Source organism: Chondrus crispus, genomic scaffold (assembly GCF_000350225.1).
Source record: "Chondrus crispus Stackhouse genomic scaffold, scaffold_101, whole genome shotgun sequence".
Taxonomy (NCBI): Eukaryota; Rhodophyta; class Florideophyceae; order Gigartinales; family Gigartinaceae; genus Chondrus; species Chondrus crispus.
In genome coordinates, this window is record NW_005178881.1 from 249,941 (window position 1) to 260,222 (window position 10,282).

The window sequence follows — 10,282 nt, forward strand, 5'->3', positions numbered from 1 at the left end:
GGCGCGCGGCGGAGACATGGGCGGGCGAGAGGTGCGTGCAGATGAGGCGGGGCCGGCAGCAGAAGGGCCGGTGGGAGGGGGGAGCGGTGGACGCAAGGGGGCGGTGAAGGCTGTTGTCAACAACATTGGTGTGGAAGAGATGGGGGGGAGGGGGGGAGGTACGGCCGTGATGACGCAGATGGTGTGGAAAGCTGACATGTAATGTTTGGGACGGTGAATTGTGCACTTCGGTGGCTCGAGAGTAGTCGAGAATTTAATACGAACCGCCTTTCCATCATAGCTGACGATTCGTCTCCCCTCTTTACTTTGCCGTCGACGACGCCCTCCTCCCATAAAAATGTACGACCAACGCGAAAGAGAGCCCTCTCACCCACCCCACCCCCCTCCCTCTATCACAAAAATAAGCCACCACCACGATCCCGCCGATCCCGAGCACCCGCCTTTCCCACCCGCTACGTCAAATTCGGCACGGCGGCCGCTGAGTTGGAGTACGCCATGCCGCCCATCTCTGGCATGACATCGACGCCGTGCATCTTTCCTCCAAAGCTGTCGTCCTCCTCGAACATGTCGTCTTCGGCGCTGCGCGCGAAGCTGGCAACGCTGGAGACGTCCTCTGAGTAGGCGGTGTACTCGCTCCTGCTGAGAAAGTCGCTCGCCGACAGGCTGGATGCTGCGCGTCGCGAGCGGCCAGACGCGAACGACGCCGGGCCGCGCCCTGGCAGGTCATCCCTGTCCGTGCGGCGGAGCAGCGCGGCCTCTGCAGCGCGCGCGACGCTCTCGTACGGGCTGTGTACGTCGCCCGGGACGTGCGGGTCCTCATCGTCCAGACGGGCGCCCTCGAGGCTGGCGGGGTAGTCCTCGTCCGAGTCTGCGTGTTCCGCGTCCGGCGACGGGGTAGTGGGCGGCCGCGGCACGGGTCCGTCCAGCGGTGGCTCGTGCGGTGGGTATGAAGGCGGCGGCGGGGCTGGGGCGGACGCGAGCACTGCAAACTCACGCGGCGGGGCGGCTAGAAGGCCGTTCGCGCGGGGAGGGAGGTGGGCTGCGGCGGCAGGGAGGTGATGGATGCCGTTGGGCACGGACACGCTCGGGCCGATGTCGCGAAAGAGCATGGAGGACGGGTCGCCCTCCGCCGCGTCGTTGTCGAGGTCCATGCTCAGAGCTTCGAGGATACACAGTCCCAGCAGTTGTGTTGCTAGCAAGTATGCGAGATGAGGAACGAGAATATCCAGGCTTCTCCGCCACCTTTGTCGGAGACACTGCCGGACCTGCTTTCTGACGTGGAATCAAAGCTGCTTTCCTTCCCCCATGGAGAGAAGCGGTGTCATTTGTTGCAGTAGTTGGAGCATTTTGACTGCGTGCAATATGAGGGCTCTTGACTATTCCTCTATCATTTTCAGGCGATCAAGACCTGCTTTCCGGATTGAAAATAGTTCGCAACTATCTCCTAAACTTAGTCGTGACTTCCTTGCTGATTCCAGGCCCAGGCCCAGACCCAGCCGCAAACAAAATCGCATCAGAATTGAAAGCTCTTCGCACAAAAAAGTCCCACCATCACCTCTCACTTCCAACCAAGAAGTGAGGCAACTGAAAAAAAGAAACACAAACAAAAGGAGATGTTAGCTAGACGAATAGCATAAAAAATTCTGGAACTGGAAGCTTCCCCGCCGCAGGTCTGACGAATCGCCCATCGCGAATGATGGAAACCAAAAGATTCTTCTTCTGCATAGCATCCATATTATTGCTAGCCTCGTCTCGTCCAGCCAGATCGACATATGCATGCTTCCCCTCGCTGTACCATTTCCTTGTTTCAGTCATCATGCTGTGCTCTTCAAGATCCCTTTCCGTATTGATAGATGCCCTACTGGCGATCTTTTGACCATGATCTACGCAAAAATTGTGCAGTTTCATCGCCAAAATAATCACCTTCGCGGAATCTGAAACAGAGAATTCAAGCATCTTCGAAATCTTGAATTTCTTCACTAAAGCGCCGAACGCCTGCTCAACGTGCATGTGTAGTGAAGAATGATAAAAATTGAACGCATCCTCGACATCTGTAGCACGCGAGCCAGGAATCGGGACAATTAAATAATTAGAACAAACATACGCTTCGTCGCCCGCGATCGAAAATGGCACCATCAGATTCCCCTCGTCCAAATATCTCCCCAAAGCGGACACGGCGTGAGCAAGAGAGTCATGCGTAGAACCCCTGCATATAGCTGAGCAATCTAAAAAGCGATAGTTCGAGTCCACAACTGCTTGGACTGGGAGCGCATAGAATCCTTTTCTGCAATAGTAAGTGGCGGGGTGCTCATGCACCGCTGGCTTCTTGATCTTGATTGCAATTCCGTCTAAGGCACCCACACACCCAAGTAAAGGGTTTGGAGGGGTCCGAGAAGTTTGGAACTCTTCTGAAGACTTCTTCAAACCCTCAAAATCTTCCGGCAGCCCGGGTAAACTTAGAGCACTATTCAGTACATCGCCTGTCTCTTTAAACACTTGATATACTGTACTCCTCCCTACTTCAAAATGTGCCATGCACCCGTATACGGACTCACCGCCCATAACGCGAAGTAAAATTCATAGGCGAGCCTCAGGTGACACAAGCTCGCGTCCAGCGCGCTTCGCCATCCCCTCGTTCTTCGTTAGACGATGATAAACTAATTGTAAGAGCTTCTCAAATGTTTCCGTCTGCATCCGATAGGCTAGGGCGAACTCATTGTCGCTAAACATGCCATTTGCTTTCGAAAATTTCCAAAAACGACGCATATCCTTTGGTTTGAGCGATAACCGGGGCCTCGGGAATTCTGAGATTGCGCAGTGGAGACCTAAACAATAGATAAGAAGTGATGTCCCCAGCATTGCCTTAAGGGCAGGACTGCGACGGCGGCGGTAAGAGAAATCATTGTGGCGTTGTTGTGGCATTATGATGTGGGAGTGATGGAGTGGCGAAAGTGTTGTAGCAAAACAGTCAATACGGAGAAGCGTGAGAGGGGAGGTTATTGAGTGCAGTATGCACATGACTGCTATTGAAAGCGCTTTTCTTGCGCAGGACAATGACTGCATAATTACGACGGCGACGGTAGGGTGAGGCTTGAGAGTAGAGGATCAGCGAGACGACCTTGTAACGCCGCGGTGTATACTATAACCCTAGATTTATGGCTGACAAAATATTGTCAGAGCTGCAGAGGGAGGGTGTAAGCAGTTTGTACAGCTGCCCACGTGTCCAAAATGTTTTTTTAATTTCTTCAACAAAAAACGGGCAAACACGGGCAAACACGGGCAAACAAGCGCCTGTTAAGACACACCCTCAGCTGACGTCGATTAAGACCCATGAAGAGCATTCACGTGTGAAACGTGTGGTATTCGCAAGGTGCCTCATCTTCACAGACGTCTGCCACAAACCAGGTACCTGGTTTGTGTCATGACGCAACCTGTCCACGTGGACAGGTAGACACGACGGACACCGCCGGCAGCGGCGACGGTGGGGAGTATATTAGGGATAGGATAGAGGAGAGCGAAAGTAAAGAAAAGGGCATCTCGAGTCGCCACAGGTTATGGGCCTGCGCTAAAGAAAGCCTCTCCCGCCGCTCGACGATCATCAAGCTCCGCAACCCATAGCGTCGAGCCCGCGCTCGTTGCCAATCAAGTCGAGCAGCTCCACAAACCCGTGTCGAGCAACCCAAAATTCAGTCTACATTCCCCACATCCCCACGCAGGAGACGCAGACACTACTACCACACAGCCTATGCCTGGAAAGAACTCTGGCACAGTGCACAACAAGAAACACGGGACAACACAATGACTCCACGGGTAGTAGAAGGTACACAGGAAACCCCCATACAAGGGGCACAACAGCGCGCCACACCTCAGATCATGATGCAAGACACACAACCACAGTGGAAATTCAGAGAGGAACTCCGAACACTCACGGAGCGTAACTACCTCAAATGGAAATCCGCAGTAACAAACATCCTCATCGAGCACGACCTCCAAGCCATCGCACAACCTGGATTCTCGCCCCCAACACATGACACCAGCACATTCTATGCAAAGGCATTCGCGAGCTGCAATCGTATGATTGCCGCAAGCATCGAAAACGACATCACCGACCTACTCCCAGTTGACATATACGCCAAGCCAGCGTCCTCAGTTATCGAAACGCTGGACGCGATACTCGTAAAGGAATCGGACACCATACACGCTATACTCGAGAAAGAGACCAAGGCAATCAAACTGACGACAGACACAACAATACCCGACTACATCAGAAGGCACCGCATCCAAAGAGCTCGCATGCTAACAGCTAAATACCCTCACATCGCTAACGAACGCACAACAGTAAAATTTATGGTAGAGGGCCTGAGAGAACACCACCAGTTCAAAGACGTGATCCGCGCCCTAAAAATATCGGGAATCCCACACACAATCGACGAACTCTATGAGAGACTACAAGACATTGAAGAAGAAAACACAAAAACCGACCCAACCCCGACATCGGTCCCACAAGGTGCAAGCTCGGGCGAGGGCTACAGACCGCTCACCCAGCGTACGCACCACGCTCGACGAGCCCAGCACAATTACGAAGAGCGCTGGCGCCGCGGGCGAGGTAGAGGCCGCTGGGGACAAAACAGAGACATCAACGCACACCAGATCGCACAAATCGCCCAAGTCATGGCCGCCCTCAACAACCCCCGCAGCGAAAGGGGCGCCCCTCGGCGCGGAGCCGGAAATAGGCGCACGCCACAACGGGGCACGCAAGAGCAAAGCACGATAACAAATGAGGACATGTACGAGGTCGACGATGCCTTAGACCAAGCCACAATCAACGCCATCAAAAACAGATTACAAAACCACACAGAGGTCGCACATGGAAATGACCGTAAGTACATCCTCGACTCAGCGGCACACCCCACGCACATTATTCACAGGGTACCGAAAATGCGCAAATTGCAAACACCACTGACCACGCACACCGCCACATCTACATCAAATGCCGCCACGCACCAGGGCATTCTGAGGACGAAAACTGACCGCGGTGTAAAACTACAACTCCCGGAAGTTATCCACCCCGACATCCGCACAAATCTGATCTCGGTCAATCAGCTCGCAAGACAACACGGACATGTGCTCTTCTCACAGAAAAAGGGGTACATCCTCAACACCAATAAGCCAGCACCACTCATCGCAGGGACAGCGACTTGGCAAAACAACCAATACCAACTCAACAGCGCCGAAAGCAGCCTGGCATACGCGGCCAGAGCCTGGCCACACCGCAGACTGAACACAACGCGCAAACAGCGTGTGGTACAATTCCACATCGCGACCCCCGGTGGGAGATGAGAACCGTCGAGACGGGGGGTTACTACTGTAGTAATCGTGCACGCGCCCTCTGCGAGCACAGTAGTACCTCCACGGCGTACACGTGGCACAACCGTTGGCGCCGGTCGTGGCCACGGGCACACGTGTGCGACCCGTCCGGTAAGTAATTAGCAATTAGTGGTTAATGGCACAAGTTAGCCAATTTAGTACAGTAGCTGGTATACAGAATGTAACAGCTACTGTAGCGGGACAGGTGTCCTGGCGTCCCACTTAGGGGTTAAGACCGGGGGCACCTGCCCCGTTCCAGTAAACGGGGGCAGACTCGCCTCCCTTCCCTTTACGGCTTTTTGCTAGCTCCGTCCGGTTTTACCTCCAAGTCTCAGGCTTCTAACCCGTGACCGGCCGTCCAGATCTAACACCACCGACCGGCTGCGCGTCACCGGCCACGTGAGCCTTCCCTCTTTTCGAGTCCTTCCGTACGGTTTGCGCTCGCGTGGGTTACCCAGCGGCGCGCGCTCCCTTACCTCTAACCCCCCTCGTTCCGAGTGGTCGGGACAAAGGTAGTTATACCACACAGCGGACCACACCCCGCACAACACAATCGGACACGACAACACAGCCACCACAGCAGCCACACGTGAAAACGATAATAGAACGCGACAGAAACAAAAGCCGTAAACAAATAGGACGAAAAACGACGCAACGGCAAACCGACAGCAATACAGAGCGCACTGTGTACCTCCCCGACATAGCCCCGACCCCGACGAAACTCTCCACTAAAGACGCTGCATTCTATGAATACCACCTAATCTTTAATCATATCAAACTACGCACACTCCAGCAAATGGCAATACAGGAACTCCTACCTCTTCCCCCAATACACAAACCCCGCCCCGGCTGTCGTGTTCAGGATGCGCTCACGGCAAACGACGACCAAAGCCGCACAACCAAACCAAACATCGATACGAAGTCGCGGTGGCCCTCTCATCCGACGTATGCGGACCAATAACCCCAAAGTCGGCGCACGGAAACAAATACTTTGTCACTTTCATCGACACCAAGTCGAGATACGCGCTAGTATACTTCATAGCCACACGCAAAGACGTCATAAAACACATACGGAACACGATGGAACTCGTCAAAAAATTACACGGACGAGCACCACAGATACTGACCACAGATAATGGAGGCGAATATGTCAGCAAGGAGGCAAGGCTTTACTATGACCGCGAGGGAATATCCGCCAAACCCACAATACCGTACCAACCGCAGCAAAACGGCATAGCAGAACGGCTGAATGGGACCGTGGTCAGCGCAGCCAGAGCCGCGCTCTACCACAGCAAACTACCACAAGAATACTGGGAAGACGCGTTCCGGGACGCGGTGTTCAAATATAACCTATCAAGACACAGCGCCACGGGGCAAGTACCGCACACACTGTGGTTCGGAACACCCCCGTCCATCAGCGAGCTCTACGCATTTGGACAATTAGGAACAGTTGCCGTCATCATGGACAAAAATAGAATGCAAAAACTACACCCGCGCGCATACCTAGCCCGATACATGCACGCAATAAAAGGTTGACAGGATAATAGTCCTCAACCTCACAAACGGACAATACAAACGAATCCGAACGACAGACTTTCCACCATACAGTCGACAGACGGACCCTGTCAGCGCACACTCGAACGCATTTAAATGCTACATGCCACCACCAGACCCCCACAGCATAACGGAACGAACCCCTCCACCAGCATCGCGTAAACAGGCGCGCCGATACCCAGACGCAGGACAATGGGGTCAAGCACACAATGCCGAACTAGACAAACTAGATGGGGTCAAAGCCATTCAATGGGTACCCGATGTGGACCTACCCACTGGAGCAAAGCTAATCCCATTGACAATGGGATAAAAATACAAACGGACAGAGGAAGGGGACATAATTGAAAGAAAAGCCAGATGCTCCCTCAGGGGAGACGTCATGCGCCCCCACCAGCATTATAGTCCAGACCACACGGCCGCCCCGATGGCCGATAAAACAACTATACGACTGCTACTGGCCATCAAATCCGCAAAGGGACTCATTGCCGAACACTTCGACATAAAGTCAGCATTCATACACGAAAATTACAAATACGACGCAGACGTGTACGTCAAACAACACCCTCACTTTAACGGATACTACAAACACGGCGGAAAAGGCGGAAAACTCCTCAAAAACTTATACGGTAGTCCTTCAGGGGGGTACTACTACCTACAAGGAGCCCAGAAACTGATCACACAACACAAGTACACACAGAGTCAACAAGACCCATGCTTCTTCTACAAAATTCAAAACAAACAGCGATATATCCTCATCGGCCTAAGCACCGACGACTTTCTCGTGGTATCCACGCACCACGACCTCATCGCCGAATTGCAAGACACGTTGAAAGACAACTACAAAATCAAAAGACTAGGACAACCAAAACTGTACATAGGATGGAAGATATCTCACGGCGAAGACGGATCCGTACACATAAGCCAACCTCGCTATGTGGAATCGGCCCTGGACAATGCGCGCATGACCGAAGCTAATGGTAGAGACACACCCCACGCCAGCGTAGTCAAATACCACTCAGCATCCTTCGATGACAGGCCAGTTCCACACTTCGCAGAAACGTTCCAAAAAATCGTGGGCGAACTGCGCTACATAAAAGACTGCACCCGCCCCGACATAAACTTCTACGTCACTAAGCTGTCCGGCGCCATGCACAACCCAACCAAAAGACACTGGCTAATCTTAAAAAACACACTGTGGTACCTTATGGCGACCAAGGACGAAGGCATCTTATACAAAGCAACGCAGAAACAAACAAACCTAGTCGCCATGCTCCTCAAAGGAGAAAAGCGCAAGCTGCACCCAATACACACATATACAGACGCGGACTTCGCAGGTGACGACAACGATCGCAAGTCGACGTCCGGAACAGTTCACTTATTCAACGGCGCCCCGATCGCATGGAGCTCGGGAAACCAGTCCTTACAAGCCCTCTCCACCTGCGAAGCCGAATATATAGCGGCAACGACAGCAGTTCAGACAACACAGTGGCTGAGGAGAATCTTGAGCGAGGCGCAATTTCTACCGAATACCCTCACACCGATCTTCGTAGACAACAAAGCAGCCATCGCAGTAGCCAAAAGCGTCGCGTCAACACGCAAACGAAAATTCATAGACCTAAGGCACCACTTTTTGCGCGAACACATCAAGAACGCAACGATCAAAGTCATACACGTACCATCCAAAAGCATGCTGGCCGACCTACTAACAAAACCCATTGGCAAACAAACGTTTCTCCCTCTCAAAACCGCGCTGAGCATCTTACCACTCCCCACGGCCAAACGACAAAAGAACATACCCTCTCCGCAAACTAAACATGCACCGGAACAGGAGGCGTGTCAGGACGCTCAAAAGAGAGGAACGGCCCTCAGAGCGCAAGCAGATGTTCCGGCACATACCGCCAGCGACGAGTGTCAGAACGCAACCTGTCCACGTGGACAGGTGGACACGACGGACACCGCCGGCAGCGGCGACGGTGGGGAGTATATTAGAGCTCAGCCACAAATATCGAGCTATTGCGCAAAGACCTTTCGGTGCATAATTGTCTAGACATTTCAAATGACGCCCGTCAAAGTGCTCATAAAATGATTAGGCCAGAGGCTTTGGTATTGCAATTGAAATTTATTGTTTTCCGACATATCTGTAATTACTCAACACCTATTTCATATCAAAAATAGTTTGCAGCAACAAATATCCTAGCGCACCAATCACCGAGACTGAGTGTCTTCGTCAGAACCAATCATGCTGCGATACCTGGTATCCATCTTTTGTCGACGCCTGCGACAGTAGCGTTCTTGCCGCAATTTGCGCTTCTCTAAAAGGTCACCCCCGATACTGTAGTTGCGATTTTTGAATCGCTGATAGAAGTCCAAATCGTCACAACGCAGGCCGTCGACACGAACATGCGCGTTTGTCAGCGCTAGGCAGAGCCTAAAAATGGGATCATAATTGGCTTCACTCCACCGATACTTGCTCCCAACCACTCCCCAAAGCGAGCATAGACGCCCAAAAAAATTCTCCACTATGATTCTATCCGAAGATAGTTTGCGGTTAAAAGATTCCTCCTGGAAAGACAACATGCCACGGGCAGGACGCTTGTGGGGTGTAACGGCGCGCACAAATTCCATTGCCCCCTGGTAACATTTGTCTGCAATAAGGCACCAATGCTCCGGAAACTCCTCCGAATAAAGTCCACCATGTGTCATTTGCCCCTCTTCGTCACACTTTCGCAAGGCTGTGTCGTGAAAAGTCTTGTTGCGGTGCATAATATCGATGTCCGAGTAGGACCTCGGATAATGTTGTGTAGAATCAATCGCAAACCCGGTCGGTAAGACCGAAACCTCTACTTTATACCCATATAATTTGTGCTTCTCCGAAGAATATTTTTTAGATTCCTCATGATTTCCCGATGGCCGATTCGTATGCTGAAACATCACGTCAGTTGCGTACAACGCATACCTGAAATTGCTAAAGGTTTTCGCTTTCTCTTCCAATACAGTCATGCTGTGATGCTCCATCGTCTGGACTACAAACAGAAGATAGAACTCATCCGTTATTAGACGGATGAAATTCATTATAAGACGCTCGAAAGTTGGCCCTTTGATCTTAAAAATACGCCCTAGGAGGTCCCAATTACCGCCGTGCTTGAGGACCGTAATCACTATGAACAAAACGTCTTTGCCCGTAAACGGAGATTTGCGTCCACGCCCGACATTGAATTTTGACGTTATAAAATCCGCAAACGTCGTCCAAATGCTTTGAAATTGCCGAATATTAAAGTTTGTCATTTGGACGATTGACGCAGACCCCCCACTCTGATAGAATGTGTCGAGAATGGGGGACGGAGAGTCACAATCTTCGTCA